This window comes from Pinus tabuliformis, chromosome 4_2 (assembly GCF_031772625.1).
Source record: "Pinus tabuliformis cultivar Carrire ecotype Pingquan chromosome 4_2, CPIR1, whole genome shotgun sequence".
NCBI classification, from domain to species: domain Eukaryota; kingdom Viridiplantae; phylum Streptophyta; class Pinopsida; order Pinales; family Pinaceae; genus Pinus; species Pinus tabuliformis.
The window spans coordinates 697,156,693-697,179,826 of NC_142304.1; positions in this window are offsets into that span (position 1 = coordinate 697,156,693).

Consider the following 23,134-nt stretch of genomic DNA (forward strand, 5'->3'; position numbering starts at 1 on the left):
GCAACTCTCTATCGTGGACAATTCCTTGTGGAAAGGTGTGCTCCTTCGGGTAGTCGGAGGCCGACCTCAACCACATCTCCGCAATTATAATTCTTTAGATAAGAGAGGAATAACCTGTTAATGGAGTTTAATTAACCCAATGTTTCAGACTTCCAAGTGAGTTATCTTCAGGGGATACGCTAATAGTTTAAGAGAATATTAATGATGTATTGTAGAGCTAATCTTATGTATGTATAAAAAAAATATTAATTCTAAATTAAATCATCTATTAAACAAAAATATATATATATAGATATAGATATATATCAAATGAACCTCGCCGACTAAATATTTTCTTATTGATCCTTTCCAGAATCTATATACATCCATAAGTTTAGCTCTATAATACATCATTAATCTTCTCTTAAACTATTAGTGTATCCCCTGAAGATGGACTCACTTGGAAGTTCGAAACGTTGGGTTAATTAAACTCCATTAACAGGTTATTCCTCTCTTATCTAAAAATTCTCCCCACCTGTATGGATTCATTATTTAGAAACTATAATTCTATCCAGGGTCCCAGCTCCCGACCTAGGCATTTGGTCGAACCCCTGACCTAGCCTGACTCCCAACTTGCGGGCCCGCCCACCTTGGGTCGGAAGCAAACTTGCCTAAATTCAATATTTTCATCCAACCTTCTGACCCCCGACCAAGCGAATCCTTAGCTGAGAATCGCTAAGAAGCATTGATTCCTTATCACATTAGCTGCATTATCATCTATTAGTTCATATATTCATTACTCATTCATTTGCAAAAAGACATGATGAGAGCCAGACATCATCGCTGTCATAAAACATACCATAACCATCATATAAACAACAAAAATAACAAGGATATAACAGTCATAAAAGCCACATATGAACAAGTATATTTACCCATCAAATACAAGAGGAAAGAAAACTCTTATTAACATATGCAAAGTGAAATGAGGTCTGGGATTTCCATATACCACCCGACCATAGATTGGATGAACCAAATTTTTCTTTCAGCTAATCACCCCCATGCCATATTCCAAGCATGAATGTGGAATCTCATGAAACCAATCCAACAAAACCAAACCAGGGCTTCTAGAGGCCAAACCACCTCAACCCTCAACCAATGATTCCACCTCACTATCGGACATCACTAACCATCACCAAATTGGTTTCTACCCAAGTTGTCCAGGGCTCCAAAGTGTTTGTTCCAACCAGGGCTTCCAGGACTAGTAACTCAACCCACAGCTGCTGTCGGGATTCCAAAGCGTTTGTCCAATCACGGCTCCCAAGTGAGTCAATATTCCAAGGATACGCTAATAGTTTAATAGAATATTAATGATATATTGTAGAACTAAACTTATGTATGTAAAAAAACTAAATTAAATCATTTAATAAAGAATTAAAAAAAATGAACCTAGCCGACTAAATCTTTTCTTATTGATCCTTTCTAGAATCTATATACATACATAAGTTTAGCTCTACAATACATCATTAATCTTCTCTTAAACTATTAGCGTATCCCCTAAAGATGGACTCACTTGGAAGTCTGAAACGTTGAGTTAATTAAACTCCATTAACAGGTTATTCCTCTCTTATCTAAAAAATTCTCCCCACTTGTATGGATTCATTATTTAGAAACTATAATTCTATCCAAGGTCTCGGCCCCTGACCTAGCCTGACTCCCAACTTGCAGGCCCACCCACCTTGGGTCAGAAGCAAACTCGCCTGAATTCAATATTTTCGTCCAACCTTCCGACCCCCAACCAAGCGGATCCTTAACTGAGAATCGCTAAGAAGCATTGATTCCTTATCACATTAGCTGCATTATCATCTATTAGTTCATATATTCATTATTCATTCATTTGCAAATCAAAACATGATGAGAGCCATACATCATCACTGTCATAAAACATACTCATAACCATCATATAAACAACAACAAAAAACAAGGATATAACAGCCATAAAAACCACATATGAACAAGTATATTTACCCATCAAATACAAGAGGAAAGAAAACTCTTATTAACATATGCAAAGTGAAACTAGGTCTGAGACTTCCACATAACACCCGACCATAGATTGGATGAACCAAATATTTCTTTTAGCTAATCACCCACATGCCATATTCCAAGCACGAATGTGGGATATCATGGAACCAATCCAACAAAACCAAACAGGGCTTCCAGAGGCCAAACCACCTCAACCCTCAACTAAGGATTCCACCTCACGGTCGAACATCACTAACCATCAGCAAATTGGTCTCTACCCAAGTTGTCCAGGCTCTAGAGCATCTGTTCCAACCAAGGATTCTAGGACTAGTAACTCAACCCACAGCTGATACTAGGATTCCAAAGCATTTGTCCAATCATGGCTTCTAGGACAAGTGACTAAACACACCAAGGGCTTCCAGAGCGTTTGTCCAACCAAGGCTTCCAAGACTAGTAACTCAACCCAAGTTGTTACAGGGCTTCCAGAGCATTTTTCCAACCAGGGATTCCAAGACTAGTAACTAAACACACCAAGGGCTTCCAGGACTAGTAACTCAACCCAAGCTATTACAGGGCTTCCAAAGCGTTTGTCCAACCAAGGCTTCCATGAACTAGTAACTCAACCCACAACCAAAGGAACATGAGAACCAACCAAAAAACCAAAAGAAAGGAACCCACAACACCATGGCTATCGAGGAAATGGAAAGGCTAGGCAAAACCACCATCAATCAAAGAAATCCGCCATGCCAATGATAAATCCTAACCAAGAAACCACATGCATGCCAAAACTAGCAAGGAAATCATACACTCAACTTGGTACCTACAAGAAAAACCTATTGTAGCTACTGATCCCAATGTCCTCTTGCGCTTTCCTGCTCTTCCTTTACCTTCTTGATCCAAATCCGAGTATGACACACTCCTCCAAGAGTGCTCCAAGAAAACTCTAAGTGTCCACGAGTATGAGAGAGAGAGTAGAAAATGAGAGCTCCAAAACTGAACTAACAGAAAGCTACACTGACAAAATCTAAACCAACAAAAGCCATGAACTGATCCTCATAAGCCTTTTTATTAATGAGGCCTCTATTTTCTTCAATTTCCATTATTTTCCTTCATTTTCCTCCTCACATGCAACCTGTGACCTTTCACCTTCATTTTCTTCAATTTCCTTTATTTTCATAAATAAAATGCCAATTAATGCCTCATGCCTTTCCAAAGCCTTTGCCATTTTCCTTTAGCCATAATAAAACAAATGAACAACCACTAGGATGTTTTTCCTACCATTCACCTTTGAATACGTGTCCCATGACCGTGGTATTATATTTTTTTACATGGAAATTCAACTAGGGGTTTGTTAGGGTCCAACCCTAACCCCCCTATTTATGTAATAGGATCAAGTCATAGTTATAGTTAAGTAAAGAGCCAATAAAGCCCATATTAATAATTGTAAGTGGTTGACCCGCATTTAAAGAAGGGACCACAATTAGTTGCAAATGGGCCATGGTATTAGATAGATGGTATTAATAAGAACCATGGTATTGACCATGGTATTACATGTATGAATCCTATATAAATGATAGAGACTCCCCTCGAGGAGCATCGTGTCTTATTTTGTAAGTGAGCCCAGCTCTATTGGAGGTTGCCCCCTCGAAGAGGCAAGTGAACATTGCTTTCCTTTCTGAATAATAAAATACTTGATGTTATTTCTTATTGTTCTGTGTTTTGGGTATCTTTCTTCGCATATTTGGTATTCTGATATATTCTTGGAGGTCAAGAGCATAACAAGTGGTATCAAAGCACTTTCCAGGGCCGGTGGGATCTCCATTTTTAGCAAAAAAAAAATTGTCTAGAGACATGTTCCAGCGTCTTTAAACCACGGGATATGTCGTTAAGCGTATAAACCTGCAAATTTAGGGACGCATGCACGCAGGAAATACAAGAGTTGGTCATGCTTGTTGGACTCCCTTGTAACCCTTGTGGGTACCCCTTCGAGTAGTAGCGCATTAGATAGAACCATGCACGAACTATCTTCCAAGTACCCTCTGGGTATATCGAAAGCCCCCTAGGCTCTCTTGAAACCTCGCCATAGATAAACGGTCAGTCGTCTTGCTGTTACAGTACATCGAGAATAGCACTCAAGGAGATTACTCGCGCGTAAGATAGGGTAGTCGGGTTGTATAGCTAAGGGTACGGTTGATCCTCCTTGGTCAGTGCCCTGAAAGATTGGGCCGAGTACTACTATCAGACCCTTATGTATATGGTGATCTGTAGCGCCTGACACTCCTTGAGACCATAGTTCCCTTGTCTCTCTCTACATCACACATCATCTTTGCCAGATCAGCTCTAGCAGGTGGGGTTTTGTCGCAACCGCAACAATTAGTTCTGCCATTTAGATCTATCAGATCCGCCAATCAGATTTATCAGATCCACCATTCAGATCTAGCCGTTGGGTTCGGTAGCAGTCGCCACAATCAGATCCGCCATTCAGATCTAGCAGCAGGGGTTCGATCACTGCCACATTCCTACTCATACTCTGCAGTTGAGGGTTATTCGATAGATCAGACTATTTGTGTGGGTCCCTATACCTGGGGGTGATTCTCGCAGGACATTGAGCAGAATTGACTTTTTTAGGATTCGGCTACTGCAGTATTCCTAAGCGAGGAGTAAAACTCCTTTCGGAGTAAAATAAATAAATAAAGTCTGAGACCCTCCTGGGATGTTTATAGGAGACTTAGCCCATAAGAATCAGGTCAAAGAGCTGAGCAAGGTGGTACCATTCACTTGTTAGCGTCAAAAATTGCGGGTGGTCCCAAATTTTAAGTGCACCGAATCAGTGCATGGTACAAACAAGAGCTCAAGCTATGGCCAATGAGAAGATTGACACCCTTGAACAAAAGTTGGACGCAGTACTGTCGTCGCTCAAGACCTTAGATGACACAGTCACAAAGGGCAAGTTAGATGAACACTCGGAGGCATATGATTTCAATGAAAACATTGAGGGCAAGTCTAGCCATTCTCTTCACCTCTTTGGCAACCACCAACAGTCCCAGACACGACCACCCAAGCTGGACATGTATAAATTTGATGGCTCTCATCTGGCCACATGGCTAGCATAAATGGAGCAATATTTCACACTGAATCACATCAGAGATGATGCAACTCAGCTTAGTGTGGGTAGCATGTACTTGGACAATGAAAGATGGCAATGGTGGCAGTGGCATCAACATTGTTACGGAAGGCCCGTAACTTGGCAGACATTCTCAAAAGCTCTTAGGAATCGCTTTGACCATGAATATAATTTTTTGGGTCGTCTCACTAAGCTCCGACAGACAGGAACAGTGAATGAATATGTTATAGCCTTTGAAGCCTTAGCCTTCCACACATGAGGTCTACACGATCAGTTATGCTTGGAATGTTTTTTCAGTGGTCTCAAAGAAGCCATACAAGCCACATCCAACTGCAACACCCAACCTCATGGCTGGATGCTTGCAAAATAGCTCGGGAAGTAGAACGTGCGTTAGCAGCCCAATCCAATCGCCCAAATTTCATAGCCAAGGGTCACCCCACCTAGGCTCAAAGCACTACCCAAACACTCAAGGTTCAAAATGTGTCACCAGCGGAAATGGCGGAAAGAAGAAAGCAAGGATTGTGTTACTACTGTGATGAGAAATACTCCCCCGGGCATAAATGCAAGGATCCCAAATTCTTTCAAATTGATGCTACTGATCATAGTTCATTGGAGGAAGCCCCACCACTTGAGGAACCAGAGGAGGAAGATGAGGACAACCAGCCGAACAATGTACCTAAAGAACGAGTTATCTCACTTCATGCCTCGGCAGGGATTTCTTCTCCCCAAACTCTCAAAATCATAGGTTTTATTAAGCATCACCCTGTAGTAGTCTTGATTGACAGTGGTAGTACGCATAACTTTATCCATCAAAGAGTCACGGAAGTAGTGCATTGTTTTGTCAGAGCAGTCTCTAACTTCCAGGTCCAAATTGCTGATGAGGGGACAATGAAATGTGAAGGCCGCTGTGAAAATGTCAAACTTCAAATGGGGGTTTATCATTTAAAGACCCACATGTTTGCCATACACATGGGAGGGTGTGACATTGTCTTGGGTGTTGAATGGCTCCACACACTTGGCCCAATCACAATGGATTTCCAGGAGTTATATATGAGCTTTAAGCAGAAAAACCACACACATACCCTCACGGACTCCAGGCAGGTGATCCCTCTATCATCAGCTCGCATAGGATGGAAAATTTGTTAAGAAAGGGCCACCATGGAGTTATAGCCCAATTTAATGCCATCCAGGCCTTTGAACCCACTTCTCTTCATATTCATCCTGAGATGCAACAAATCTTAAACAACCATCTACTAGTCTTTGACAAGCCTCATGAGCTTCCACCCTTGAGAGGGGAACATGATCATAGCATTACTTTGGTCCCAAGGGCCCAACCACCAAATGTGCGCACATATAGATATCTGTTTGCCCAAAAGAATGAAATTGAAAAAATCATTAAGGAACTCTTGGAAGCAGGCGTCATTCGTCCTAGCATTAGTCCTTATTCATCACCTGTGGTCATGGTGCTCAAGAAAGATGGGAAATGGCGTATGTGTCCAGACTTCAGGGCCCTCAACAAGCTGATGGTCAAAGATAAATTTCCATCCCGATTGTCGATAATTTGTTGGATGAACTAAATGGGGCTCAATTCTTTACTAAGCTTGACCTTCGCTCGGGCTATCACCAAATTCGCATGAAAGAAGTAGACATTCCAAAGACTGCTTTCCGAACTCATGAAGGCCATTATGAGTTCCTGGTCATGCCATTTGGTCTTTGTAATGCCCCATCCACTTTTCAGAGCCTCATGAACGACCTGCTCAAACCATATCTCCGAAAATTTGTCCTTGTTTTCTTTGATAACATCCTCATCTACAGCCGCACCTGGGCCACACATCTTTAGCATGTAGATCTGCTCTTGCAACTGCTCCGGAAGCATAAATTATTTGTCAAGATGTCCAAGTGCTCTTTTGGGATGGAAGAAGTGGAGTATTTGGGCCACATTGTGGAGCGTGAAGGTGTCAGGGTGGACCCCAAAAAGATCTAGGCAATGCGGGATTGGCCTTAACCAAAGACCTTGAAGAGCTTGAGAGAATTTTTGGGTCTCACGGGCTACTATCACAAATTTTTCTGCAATTATGGTAGCATTGCTAGACCCCTCACTCACCTCCTCAAGAAAAATTGGTTTCTCTGGAATGATGAAGCGCAATAGGAATTTATAGCTCTCAAACATGCCATGTGTTCCACTCCCATATTAGCACTATCCGACTTCACCAAATCTTTTGTGATTGGATGTGATGCTTCAGGTACGGGTATTGGGGCAGTCTTAATGCAGGACAGTCGACCCTTGGCCTTCACTAGCCAACAACTAAGTGGGACAAATCTGGGACAATCTACCTATGAGAAGGAGATGATGGCCATCTTACATGCAGTAGATACCTAGCGACCTTACTTATTGGGGCGGCGTTTCCAAATCCGCACAGACCATCAGAGCCTCAAATATTTTTTTGGAGCAACGCCTATCCTCGCCACAACAAAATAAATGGCTCACCAAAATGCTGGGATATGATTATGAGATAATTTACAAGAAAGGGCGCGAAAATGTCGTAGCAGATGCGTTATCATGCCAATTGGAGGAGGAAAGCACCCTGCTCACAATCTCCCTTCCCATTATAGAATGGATTGAAGAAGCTTGCAAGGAATGGTTTTCACATCCTTTGCTCTCCCAAATCATTAATAAATTGCAGGCGAATCCAAATTCCACAGTGGGCTACTCTTGGCAGGATGAGATTCTTCGCTACAAGGACAGAGTCGTGATATCACCAACATCCACCCTCAAAAATCGCATTTTGGCGGAGTTGCACTCATCTCCCACTGCAGGCCATTCAGGCTTTCAGAAGACTTATGCTCGCACTCGACATTCATTCTTTTGGATAGGCATGAAAAAGGACATTCTGACTTTTGTAGCTGAGTGCGACGTATGTCAGCACCACAAAGGAGAAACAATCAAATCCCCAGGCACATTACAACCATTTCCCATCCCGGCCTCAATCTGGATGGAGGTTTCTATGGACTTCATTACGGGTCTTCCGAAGTCAGGCAACAAGTCAGTCATCATGGTGGTTGTGGACAGACTTTCTAAGTATGCTCATTTTTGTGCCCTACCCCACCCTTTTACACCAACTTTGGTAGCTCAATCTTTCATGGACCAGATCTTCAAATTGCATAGCATGCCCACTTCCATTGTGTCTGATCGTGACCCAATCTTCACTAGTAACTTTTGGCATGAACTCTTCAGGCTACAAGGTACCCAACTACAACTCAGTACTTCCTATCATCCCCAAACTGATGGTCAAACTGAAGCTATCAACAAATGTCTGGAGACTTACCTTAGGTGTTTCACTTCAAAAAAGCAACATCTATGGGTACAATGGTTACCTCTAGCCGAATGGTGGTATAACACCAATTATCATGCCACCACCAAAATGACTCCATATGAACCAGTTTATGGTCAACTCCCTCCCTCACCTACTTCTTATATCAAGGGATGCTCGAAGGTACAAGAAGTGGATCAACTCCTACAAACCGCACAACCATGCTAGCCCACCTCAAAGAGAACCTCCATCAAGCTCAAAACCGCATGAAGCAACAGGAAAATCAACATCGTTCGAAATGCCAATTTCAAGAAGGGGATCAAGTATTTTTGAGGCTGCAACCATATAAGCAAACATCACTCAAAGACAAGGGTTGTCAGAAATTATCTCCAAAATTCTACGAACTATATCAAGTACTTCAGCGCATCGGAGAAGTCGCCTACAAGCTAGCTTTGCCACCCACTGCAAAAATCCATCCAGTCTTCTATGTCTCCTGCCTCAAGAAAGTGATTGGGAACCATTGCCTAATTCAAACCAGTCTACCTGAATTGGATGAAGAAGGGTCAATCTAGCTCCAACCGGAACAGGTTCTTGACACGTGAGAACGGCACCTGCGCAGCTGCACGATCAAGAAAGTCCTCGTCAAGTGGAAAGACACCTCTCCGGAAGATGCAACCTGGGAACCAGCCACTATCCTTCAACAGTTTCCGCAGCTTCAGCCTTGAGGACAAGGCTATTCTTATGGGGGAGGGCATGTTAGGGTCCAACCCTAACCCCCTTTTTTATGTAATAGGATCGAGTCATAGTTATAGTTAAGTAAAGAGTTAATAAAGCCCATATTAATAATTGTAAGTGGTTGACCCGCATTTAAAGAAGGGACCACAGTTAGTTACAAATGGGCCATGTCATTAGATAGATAGTATTAATAAGAACCATGGTATTGCATGTATGAATCCTATATAAAGGATAGATACTCCCCTCAAGGAGCATCGTGTCTTATTTTGTAATTGAGCCCGACTCTATTGGAGGTTGCCCCCTCGAAGAGGCAAGTGAACATTGCTTTCCTTTTTGAATAATAAAATACTTACTGTTATTTCTTATTGTTCTATGTTCTAGGTATCTTTCTTCGCATATTTGGTACTCTGGTATCTTCTTGCAGGTCAAGAGCATAACAAGGTTGTTACACCTACCACTTCATTTGCTCAATTTACCTGAAGGTGATGGTGTCATTGGCTTTCCCAGAGGCTAATATATTACAACAAAGATGACTGAAGAACATGGCATAATGCAGTAAAAGGATCGAGTAGCTATCAAAGGTAGACTTTGAGATAACTTGGGAATTTCCAAGTAAACCACATGGTTACTTGCAAGTAACCATGGTTGTTGTGGAACATGAAACTTAAATATTGCCACCTTTGCAAAATTATGCCTTTAGTTTCCAAATAAAGATCAAGCCTCATTCTCCTCCTGAGTGGACACCACTTCTAAGATTTCATCGTCAATGGCAAGCATCCATTGGCTCCACATTTGCAACAGTTCAATCAAATTGATCATTTTACTTTTAAATTGTAACTAATAACTATTTTATTCTAGGTTGTTTCTCTTTAGTTGTGAGAATGGCGAGATATTAGTGTTTTTCTTTTATAATTTTGAAAAAACTATTTAAGGGCCTCTTGAGCTCAAGCCATGGATTTCTGAATTTTTTATAAGAATTGCTCTGTTACACTATTGTGCATTGCTTTTTCTTTAATATAAGTTGAATTATTTGTTGATTCCAAATCTATGAAAAGTAGAGTAGAAGTGGTTCTTCTATCAATTGTTTGCTTTTGAATTATATTTGGAATATGATCTTACGTTTATTACTTATGCTCATGATTAATCAATTGGAATGTTATCACTTTTGACGTATTTCTTTCTATTGTTTACGAGTATAAGTTTTGCAAGATTGCATGTGAATGTGCTTGATAATTAATTCAATTAACTATTTAATTGAATTAATTAACTTTAAACAATCAAAATCAACGATATAATCTGAAGATCTATATTTTCATGTTGTAAATTATCTTTCTTTTCACTACAATATATATATATAGAGAGAGAGAGAGAGAGAGAGAAGAGAGAGAGAGAGAGAGAGAGAGAGAGAGAGAGAGAGACATGGGTTATTAAGTAGTTCATGAAATATATTATAGTTTAGTTTGTGTTTCTATTTATTGTTTTATTCGATATTATCAATTCCTTCTCATTCCTTCTCCATATCCCTCTCCTTTTCAAAGTCTACATTCATTGGCGCAACCTTTCTACGGGTAACTGGGCCCAATTCATAACCAATCAGAACCACCATATCAAATAGAAAAGAGTCTAATTTGGGGCTCTGGCTGGGTGGTCTCCTAAATGTTGATGAGTACAATTCTAGCCATCAACATAAAGTTTGGGACAATTTAAACTATCGATTTTCTTAGCCAATGTAAACATCTTCTTAAATAGAGGAGGAAAGTCGAACATCTAAAATACACTAAACTTAATTATTCATTTATCATAACACCTTTAACCCAACATGAGAGATAATTAAGCTTCTAAAACTTTTCCATTCCAAGGAGGGTGTGTTCCTACAGAATCTTAGTTCCTAAGTTCAAAGATATCATTTTCTTTATACAAAGTAGATGAATTGATAGTCACAACCGTGACATTCCCTGGTTTATATTTCTCTGTTGTAAATAATTGTAACTATTTTAAATGGGTGAGAGAGGGACACAAATTCCATTTCTTGAGGATTTGGAAAAATTAAATACATTAGCCATAGGTTGGGTGAGAAGATTTAATGAGTTGATTATGCATTAAATTTAACTAAAGAGAGAAAGAAAGGCCCAGGTGTCCTTCAGCCATTACCATAAGCAAGAAAAGGACAAAAATTTAAAGATAGGCATGGGTTGTGTTATTCAACAGTTGAATGTGCAGAGGCTTGGAAAAAGACAGGTCATTGGTCTGTTAAGGTAGCACAAAAACAAGTTGGAAGACAGAGATAAGACACTTCATTTTATTCTCTCATGTATGCACAATAGAAGAGAAGAGAAGAGAGCACTATGAAAAATTCCTCCAGGGTTGGAGGTGTAGTAGAGAGCAACGAAAATCAAGTTCTCGAACAAGAGCACCACCTGAATAATCCTCTAAAAGAGGCATAGTGGTTTAAATATTACTGAGAGAAGTGGCTTTTCGTAAGACTAAAGAACCCACCGGAAGCTTGTGGATTGATGAACTTGTTGGATTGGGGAGAGTCACTCAGGTGTTTGTGAGGGATGACAAACCACTAGGAGTTGCCTTGGGGCTAAATTTTTGGTGCTTGACTCACTGATGAACCACCTGGAGAGTGATTTATTTACCCATCAGTAGCTTATCCACTGATAAACCTTCCTTATTGTGGAGTCTCTTCTCCTTAAAGTGAGCTGAAGTTCTCTGCACTGTGACATATTGGCATGGATGTGGTTATTCTTGAAAAGTTTGAATGACAATGTATGTAGCTTGTGGATGAAGGCAGGGTGGCCTTGTAGCATCTTGTTTTAGTTATTTTGCTGGTTAAAAGTCCCTATAAGCACTCCACCTCAAGCTTTGGAATCTGGGTCAGGGGTGACAACTGCAAATACTAGTGGTTGTATCTTATATATGGTTGGATGGAGAGTCGAAGTATTAATCTCAGTTGTCTGTTTATTTGTCTGACAAGATAAGTATTTCCTCATACTTCTTATATGTGGATATTATGTGTTGGTCATTGCATTGGTTTTATGATTATACTGTTAATTAGGAATATGAATTCTTGTGTGTTAATGGATAATGAATTTGACGTATGCATGTCTAAAGATTGGTTAGGCTTATGTGATTTTTTGTAAGGCTCTTGAATTGTTGTGTTTCTCACATTAATTTGACAAGTATGAGTTGTTGGTTGGTTGTTGTTTAATTTCTCTAAGTATGTGAGTCGATTTATTAAAATAAATTCATCGTTATAATGTGTGAGGGAGCTGCTTAAGTTCCTTGTAATTTTGGGACAATGCACTCGAACGTGCATTCATTAAGTGTAAATCCCTATTCATAGTCTTTTCCAAGCTTCGTCAATAAACTTTTTGTGCATCCTTCAGTGAGTTTGACTATTCTCACGATGCACAATTTAATGACACTCATAGCCTTGGTGTGTTGAGAATTGTTGTAGAATCTTGAAGTTCAATTTCTTCTTGGATAGAAGAGTTAGAATGCTTCAAGCCTAAGTAAACTTGGGAATAAGTCCAAAAAAAAATTCTCAGTGTAAAAAGGCCGACCAATATACTAGAATCTACCTGTAGGACCTACCCAGTGAAGGTTTGGAAGGTTGGACGAAAAGATTGAATTCAAGCAAGTTCGTTCTCGACCCAAGGTAGGGAGGTCGAGTAGTTAGGCAAGCTCGCAAGTTGGGAGTTGGGCCAGGTTGGGAGTCGGATTGAATTCCCAGGTCAAGGGTTGGGTTGGTTGGTCAAGTCAGTTCGAGACCCTGGATATAATTATATTTACAGAGATGTGGTAGAGGCTGACGTCCAACTACCCGAAGGAACATGCCTATCCATGAGGAATTGTCCGCAATGGTTGAGCTACCACGTAAGGCACCATTTGGGTACCATTGATGATGTGGTATGCTTATAACATACCTACCTTCGGGTGGTCATATCTTCCAATCCGCAGGTCAGATAGAGGTAAAATTTATATCATTGGAAAGGTCTCGATGAGATAAATGCAACAATGGTATCCATTTTTAGGTCTTGAAGAAGTCAAAAAAAGTCAAAAAATTTATACCCCATTTCCATAACCATACCCTGGAGATTGGGTCAACCCAATGGCCACCTCCTTCTAACCTTGTTTGGGATAGGGGATTAGGAGGGGGTGTGTTACAAAGTGGTATCATAGCATCCAGGTTTAACAATTGGATTGGATGGGCTCTATCATGTGTAAAATAATGGCGAGGTTCCTTCCAAGCCCTTTGAAACAAGTTGGTAATATGTTACAGAGTTAACAAAACAAAGGGGTTTCATGTTGAATTTTAGAAGGGTGATAAAACAAATGTTTAGGTGTTAAAATTTGGTTTGTGATTGAACCTTGTGTGAGCCAATACTTTGTGTTGACTAATATTTTTTGTTTATTATGGATGCATATGTAGTAATGCTAATGACTTGATGTTTGATTGATATTGGAGTACTAACATGCATTGTTGTTTCAATTAGCCCCATCATAAAAACTCCACAAAAGCAGGTTCATGGTCATCATTTTGTTATCTATTTAAGTCATGATGTATCTAATAATGGTGTGTAAATTACAACACATCACAAGAAACAAAGGATAGTAAGAAACAAATGAATGAGAAGCAGGATAGTTCAATACAATTCTGATAGGTTACAACATGGGCATGAAGAATATTTGGTGGGGAAGAGAGGATAAGCAAGATCTCTTGACTGGATGGATACCTTGAGGAGCCTAAGGGTTGAGATTAGGATTTGTAAGGCAGATAATGAAGAGGTTGCTAAGGGCTCGGGAAAGGCGAATTGAGGTAAATGCAATCATATTGCAAAGCCTTTCTGACTTACAGAGATAAAGGAAGTACGAGCTGGGGCTAGTCATAGAGACAAACAAATCCCTTTGGAACCAAAATAGAGAATAAATGGGGCAGATGGTAGCAGGTCCAGGAAGAGGCACAAATAGGAAATTGAAGACAACGTGAGAGAGAGTGCACCATTGAGTACCCCGGAGAGAAAAACTAGCTCTTGTGAACATCACCCTGGTAGACATTCTAGTTCTACTACCAAGAGGCACCATCATCATCATCATCATCAGAGAAAGAGAGAAAGGGATTATATGCCAGAGGAATTTAAGAAGGCCAAACCACCCACATTTGATAGAGAAATGAAGAAATTTGAAGATGTAGAAGCTTGGTTGCTTGGAATGAAGAAATTATTCAAAATCCACAACTATTCCCAAAACACAAAAGCAAATTTAACCACCTATACTTTGAAGGGAAAAGCAGACATATGGTGGGAAGATTTGAAGAATGTTAAAGGCATAACTGAAGAGGAGTTAACTTGAAGTGAGTTTGAAAGGCTCTTTAGAAATAAATATCTATCAGGAAGATATTATGATAACAAAGAAAAATAATTTTATGAGCTCAGAATGAGACAAATGTCGAATGAAGACTACACCAACAAATTTCTCGAGTTGTTGAGATATGTCCCATACCTTAAAAAAAAAACAACAAATACAGTGGACTGCCACCATCCTTCAAGGATAGGATTGAGTTTGATGGCCCCAAAACATTAGAGGATGCATTCTAAAAGTTGAAACATTGTTATGAGCAGTCCAAGCATAGGCTCGAGTTTAAACCCAATTGGGAATCTAAAAGCAATGCCAACTTCAAAGAAAAAGGGAAGAAAGTGATTAATGAATCACATACAACTCTTACTACTCAAGAGAATCAATGAAGGCTCAACACTAATGGCAAAGATCATTTTACTCAAGAAGGAGCCAAGAGTCACAAGAAAGGTTCATATAAGTGCTAGACACGTGGAGGAAATCATTTGGGACAAGATTGCCCATAGCACAAGCACACTGGTCCAAATTGTACAACGCACAGGAAGCACAAACTGTGGGATATGTGGCACGTAGTATGCCTATGATCTATGCAACACTGGAAAATCAACAAGTAGACCACCAGGCTTCCATAATCGAAATGGAAGGTAAGGTTTGCAATCAAACTCTTTTTATTTTGATTGACCTCGATTCTAATTATAGCTATGTAAGTCGAATTCTTGTGGAATGATGCCAATTGAACCAATAGCCACATGAGGAATCATGGCTAGTCCAAGTAGCCACAAGAATGAAGAAGAGGGTCGAGTATTGGGTGAAGGCTTACCCAATTGAATTAAATGGAATGCCCATTGTGGCAGATCTCAATGTGCTGGCACTAGGAGAATATAGCATAATGATGGGCATGGATTGGTTGTACAAGCACCACGCCAAGGTTGATTTTTTTGAAAAGGAAATTGAATGCTTAGAATAGCATGGAGAAAGAAGGATGTTGTAGGGAAAGCAGAAGCCTGTATCTATGAGGCTAGTTTCAGCTATGCAAGCCAAGAGAAGCAATAAGAAGGGATGTATATTTTTTTTGTGAAAATTTGTAGTATCGCTGAAGCCAACAACAATGTTGAGAGTAATGACAATGACATTTTAACCAGATATCCCGCCCTGAAGCAATTCCAAGATGTCTTCCCTGAAGAGATTCCTGGATTAACTCCTCATAGAGAGGTGGATTTCTCCATAGAATTGATATTAGGAGCAACTCCAACATCAAAGGCACCATATTAAATGAGCACTCTAGAGTTGGTTGAGTTGACACTGCAACTCAAGGACATGCTTGATAAGGGCTACATAAGGTCGAGCATGTCTCTGTGGGGAGCGCCAATGTTATTCATGAAGAAAAAGGATGGTACACTTAGGTTGTGTATCGATAGTGAAAATTTCTAAACTAAAATTCTACTACTACAGCAACTGATTTATTTCACCTACTTATTATTCACAATAAGTTATTTATGAAATCCCTTCAGCAAATATTAAAATAAATTATACTCTAGTTATTACACAATTACCCGAGAAAAATACATGCACATGAACCAATCACATCAACACAGCTATTTTTGGACAATAGTCCCCGGAAAAACCCAATGTGGGAAAACCGATGCGACAGATGGGGACTTTATTAATCTTCAGCAGTAATTGATTTTACAAGGAATGATTCTACAGAGAAACTGAAAGAAAACACCTGAGACTTTCCCTTTGAGACCTTCTGACACTTTGGGGACCCTGCTCCCACTCTTGCGTCGCCCTTGCATCACTCTACGTGGCCCAACTTGGCTCTGATTGGCTCTACGTCCCTCCGCGTTAGCCTGCGTAAGATCTGTGTCTCTCATCTGGACTGCGTCTCTCTCTGCGTTGACTCCCACTATCCCTATGTCACCTCCTCCTTAGTCATTGTCTGCTGCTGATGCCCTCCTCTTTCTCCACCGTGCAATTCTCCCTATGAAATCGATCTCCTCTGCTTGAGATACTGAGTATTTGTCGGTGTGTCTCCAAATGATCCTCAAGTCTTCTCTTATACTTTTCGTGTTGATGAATTAACGACCGAGATTGAGTCCCTAATCAACAACTAAGATTAAAATAGACTTGATCCTCGTCTCTTAGAAGCTTATCACCCTTATCTTTATTAATACCCATTAATATTTTTATTTTCCTAAGTTTAGACTTAGGAACCCATTAAAAATATTAATTATTTTAATCACTCCTCATCCAGGTGGAATTTCTCAAAACAATGTCCGGGTCTTGGAGATCTCATGTGCCTTAGCCTCTCCTCCAAATTTCAAGGTTGGAGCGCATCGGATCCTACCAAAAAGCAACACTCCCTCTTAGCGAGGAATGTGATCTAGCAATGCTTCACTATAGAAACTTCACACTGATCTTCCGCATCGATACCTATGCTGATGCTTGGCCTGTTGCCTCACATCCCCTACACTGCTGCTTCCTGTATTGCTTCCCATGACACTGTCACTGCCACTGCCGCACCTGTACTGTAGCTCCCTCTCAACATGTTCCCCATAGCACTGCCACTGCTAACTGTTGCACTGCAACTCCTGACACTTATCCATTTCTGCTACTGAAATGGATTCTTTACCATCCCCATCTTCTCCCTAAAATAAACAAACTTGGTTCTTCCTAGAGCCTGGGTGAGGATGTTTGCCACTTGTTCTCTTGTAGGAGTGTATCTCAATTGTACTGCCCCTCATTGGACATAATCTCTAACAAAGTGACACCTAATATCAATGTGCTTCAACTGAACATGAAACACTGGATTCTCAGAAAGCTTGATGCAACAATGATTATCACACATGATCCTAGTCACTTCCATTCTTCTCCTGAATATATTCACAAGAAATTTCCTAAGCCATATGGCTTCTCACGAAGTTGTGCTAGCTACCATATATTCTGCTTTAGCTGAGCTCAGGGCCACGGATTTCTGTTTCCTACTGCACCAGGAGGTCATTCCTGATCCAATGTTGAATCAATACCCAGTTGTACTTTTTCAATCTACTAAACTTCAAGCCCAATCTGTGTCAGTGAACCCACTCAGCCTGATGTCATTACCTCTGGTGTACAATATTCCATGCTTGAATGTTCCTTGTATATACTTGAGAACGTGTTTGGATGTTGCCCAGTGTGCCCTCTTAGGTTCCACCATGAACTAACTAAGGGTGTTGACAATGTAACAAATGTCTGGCCTGGTATTGACCAGATACATCAGGGACCCATAAGATTCCTGTACAAGGTGGGATCAACGTCTTTATCTTTTGATGCATCAATCTTATTCCAATTGGTGATCATTAGAGTAGCCATAGGTCTACATTCCTGCATCCTGAATCTCTTCAAGATTTCTGTAGCATATCTCCCTTGTCCAAGAAAGATCTTACCCTTCTTCTGCCAAACTTCCAACCCAAGGAAATAATGCATTTGTACCAAATCCTTCATGTCGAATTCCGTGGCTAGGTTATTCTTGCAATCTTTGATGAGCCTGGATGATCCTGTCAGGAAGAGATCATCCACATATAACACTAGAATTATAGGCACATTCTCTATGACCAGATAGTAGGGATTAGGGTCTGTGTCACTCTTGATGAACCCCATCTTTTGCAAGTAGCCATCAATTCGACCATACCATGCCCTAGGTTCCTATTTAAGCCCATACAAGGCTTTCTTTAATCTGCATACATGATATTTCTTCTCATGTGTCTCAAAACCTTTTGGTTGTTCAATGTATACTTCCTCTTCTATTACCCCGTTCAAGAATGTTGTCTTGACATCCATCTGATGAATCTCCCACCCCATCTATGCTGCAAGAGATATCACGGTTTTAATAGAAGTATAATTGGCTACTAGGGCAAAGTTTTTTTCGTAGTCTATCCCTTCCTTCTGAGCATACCCCTTAGCCACAAAATTGGCTTTGTATTTCTCCACACTGTCGTCTGCAACATATTTTACCTTGTAGATCCATCTTGGAGCTACCACTGATATGTCTTGAGGCCTAAGTACCACTTCCCAGACATCATTGACCATTATAGAGTTGTATTCCTCCACCATAACATCCACCCATATTTGATGTTGAACAACCTCCTCAAAACTAGAAGGTTCCCCAACTTGAGCTACTAAGGCCTGGTATCTGTCTGGTTGTCTTCGCTCCCTTTTACTATTCCTAGGTGCAACAATGAAGTCTTATACATCCCGTAGAATCTGTCAGAGTTCCCGGCTCATTCTTCCACTGGTAGTAGGTGCATCTATCAATTCTTCCTCTTCCTGAGATTCCTCCTGTTCTGAAGGTTTGTCTCAGGGGAATTTTTGGTACTAGTTTCCTCTAGTTGAAGTGGTTTGACCAATGGCTCGTCTTTCGACTGCTCCTCGGAAGGCATTTCTCGGGATTTCCTGAAAGCTTTATCCTCCATGAACTTTACATCCCGCTGAACTACTACCTTCCTACTCCTTGGAAGATATACTCTATATGCCTTATCATTCTCGCTATATCCCACAAGATATCCTTTCTCAACAGTTTGATCTAATTTCTTTCTCTTCTCTTCGGGTATACAACAATACGCTAAACTCCCAAATATCCTGAAATGACTTACTTCAAGTATATTCCCAGTGAATACCTTCTTCTGAGTGATTTTGCCCAATGCCCTGTGAGGAGTCCTATTCTGGACATAAACTTTCATGTGGCATGCTTCTGCCCACAAGAATTTAGGCATATCCTGATCATACAGGATCTCCCTAGTTGCTTCCATAATAGTCCTATTTTTCCTTTCTACTACTCCATTCTACTTCGGATTATAGGGAGTTGTCCACTCCCTTATGATGCCTTCCATAGTGCAAAAATCGATGAATTCCTTGTCAACGTACTCCCCACCATTGTCTGAGCGCAACACTTTTATCTTCTTTCCTATCAGATTCTCCACTAGAGCCTTGAACTCTTTGAATCGACCGAAAACCTCATCCTTGGTTTTCAAAAAGTAGATCCAAGTCTTCCTGGAATGGTCATCGATGAAGGTGATGAAGTATTTGGCACCACTAAGAGCTTTTCTGGACATTGGTCCGTAGATGTTTGAGTGTATCAATCCTAGCACACTCTTATCCCTATTGTTACTTCTTGAAAACATTGCTTTGGCATACTTGCCCAGAGCGCACCCTCTGCATACATCATCTCGTTCAGTGCTTAGTTCTAGAACTCCTGATACTATTTTCCTGAGAATTCTTAGAGCCCCATGGTGTAATTGTCCCATCATCCTATGCCATAGTTAATTCAAATCTTTGTCTCCTTTACAGCCTGTTACTTATGATTCCAATCTGGACCTTCTTTTTCCAACTCGGGTGTTTGACATATACTTTCTCCTCAATGAAGAAAACATCATAGCCCTTGATTTGAAGTTGAGATATGGAAAGTAAGTTCATCCCCAATCCTGGCACATGCAACACATTGGTTGCTCGAAGCTGCTCTCCTGCTTCAGTTTGAAAGATTATAGTACCTCTTCCTACTAGAGTACACTTTGCCTTATTTCCCATGGTGATCTAAAAATTCATTCTTTCTTCTTGATAATCTGAAAAACATTCTCGGATTCCTGTCATATGCCAGGAATCTCCACTATCTATATACCAAACCTCTGAGGAGGCAGAGTTTGCTAAGCAAATGACTTCTTCTTCCAATCTAGAAGATGACATAGAATAATCATAATTTATGTCCCTTGTGCATTCTTCTAGAAATCTCCGTGAGTCCCCTTGAGTGGATGCCTCTGCATCATGCTCTTGACCCATAATCAATTTTCCTCTCTTGTTGCCCATCTCTCCTCTGATACCATGTGAAAATCTCTAAACTGAAATTCTACTACTGCAACAACTGATTTATTTCACCTACTTTTTATTCACAATAAGTTATTTATGAAATCCCTTCAAAAAATATTAAAATAAATTGTATTGCAGTTATTACACAATTACCCAGAGAAAAATACATGCACAAGAACCAATCACATCAACACAGTTATTTTTGGACAATTGTCCCCGAAAAAACCCAATGTGGGAAAATCGGTGCAGTGGATGAGGTCTTTATTAATCTTCAACACCAATTGCTTTTACAAGGAATGATTTTACACCTGAGACTTTCCCTTTGAGACCTTCTAACACTTTGGGGACCCTACTCTCACTTTTGTGTCACCCCTACGTCACTCTGCGTAGGTCAACGTGGCTTTGAGTGGCTCTACGTCCATCTGCATCAGCTTGCATAAGCTCTGCGTTGTCTCCCACTGTCCTTGCATCACCTCCTCTTCAGTCAAAACCTGTTGTTGATGCCTTCCTCTTCCTCCACCCTGCAACTCTCCCTCTTAAATCGATTTCCTCTGCTTGAGAATCAATTTTCCTTGAGATACAGAGTATCTGTCGGTGTGTCTCCAAATGATCCTCAAGTTTGCTCTTATACTTTTCCTGTTGACAAATCAATGGCCGAGATTAAGTCCCTAATCAACGGTTAAGATTAAAACAGACTTTATCCTCATCTCTTAGAAGCTTCTCACCCTTATCTTTATTAATACCCATTAATATTTTTATTTTCCTAAGTTTAGACTTAAGAACCCATTAAAAATATTAATTATTTTTATAATTCCTCATCCGAGTGGAATTTCTCAAAACTATTTCGGGGTCTGGGTCTTGACTACATACAATTAAACAAGGTGACCATCAAGAACATGTAACCTTAGCCAAGGATTGATGACCTGTTTGATCAATTAAGGCGAGTAGTGGTTGCTTCCAAGATTGATTTAAGGTCAGGGTATCATCAAGTGCACATCAAAGAGGAAGATATCCACAAGATAGCCTTTGGATCAAGGTATTGACATTATGAGTTCGTAGTGGTACCATTTGGGCTTACTAATTCCCTTGCGACTTTCACATGTTTAATGAACAATGTATTTCATCCTTACTTGGAAAAAATTGTGATTATTTTCGTTGATGTTATTCCAGTATATTCAAAGATTGAAGAAGAACATGAAAAACACCTCACTGTAGCACTACAGTTCTTAAGGGAACACACACTTTATGCAAAACTTAGTAAGTGTAATTTCTTCCAATCACAGATACATTATCTAGGGCACATCGTCTCCAAGGAGGGGATAACAGTTGATATGGAGAAGATCAAGGCCATAATGAAGTGGCCAACACTGAAAAATGTAAATGAGATTAGATCATTCATGGGGTTGGCATACTATTATATAAAGTTCATGAAAAACTTCTCCAAGATAGGCCACCCAATCACTTCCTTGTAGAAGAAAGGAAAGAAATTTGAGTCGACAACAAAACGTGCAACAAGTTTTGAACAATTGAAATAGTTGCTCACTAATGCACCAACATTAAGGATTACAAATCTAAACAATGATTTTGTGGTTTCTGTATATGCTTTCAAGGAGGGGCTTGGTGGAGTCTTGATGTAGAAAGGACAAGTAATTTGTTATGAGTCACGGAAGTTAAATAAACATAAGGAAAACTAGGTAACTCATGATTTGGAGTTAGCTGCTATTATTCATGCATTGAAAATGTGGAGGCATTACCTCCTCGGCAAAATATTTATGCTTATGACAGATCATGGCGGGCTAAAATATTAGTTTTATCAAATTGAGTTAAAGTAAGACAGGCTAGATGGTTGGCCATAGTTAGCGAATTTGACTTTGAAATAAATTACATCAAGGGCAAAGAAAATAGGGTTGTTGGTGCACTCAATAGAAGAATTCAATTAAATCGCATGGCAGCCATAAGCTCTATGGTTTGGACCTAGGAGAATGGGTCTAAAATGCAGGGAAACATGATGAGAAATATCAACAAATAAATGAAAAACTACAACATGGTGAGAATGGAAATGCTGAGGAACATCATCTCACATATGATGATTTAGTTAGATTCAAGAACAAATCTATGTGCCAAATAGTGATAAATTGAATAGGCTCCTAATGAGAGAGTTCCATGCTAAACCATATGATGGTCACCAAGATACCAAAAGACTCTCATGGCCATAAAAAGGTTTTACTATTGACCTAATTTGAAAACAGAAGTAGCCAATTTTGTTGCTAAATGCATGGAATGTGAGCAAGTGAAGGTTGAATGCAAACACCCACCATGTTTATTGTAGCCCATTCCTATTCCAGAATGGAAGTGGGAAGTGATCTCCATGGATTTCATTATTGGTTTGCCAAGAACCTCTAGACAACATGATGCAATTATGGTGGTCATTGACAAACTAAGCAAAGTGGCTCATTTTGTAGCAGTCAAATCCACCAATTCAGCTAGTGAAGTGGCTCAAATATTCATAAAGGAGATTGTGAGGTTGCATAGAGTTCCCAAGAAAACAATTTTAGATAGAGATGCCAAGTTCGCTTTAATATTTTGGAAGGAACTATTTTTAGGTTTGGAGATATAATTAACCTTCAATACAACTTATCATCTACAGACGGATGGGAAAACCAAGAGGACAAATAGAATCCTTGAAGACATGTTGAGGATGTATGTGATGCACCAGCCAAAGAAGTGGGAAGAGTATCTTCCACTTGTAGAGTTTTCATAC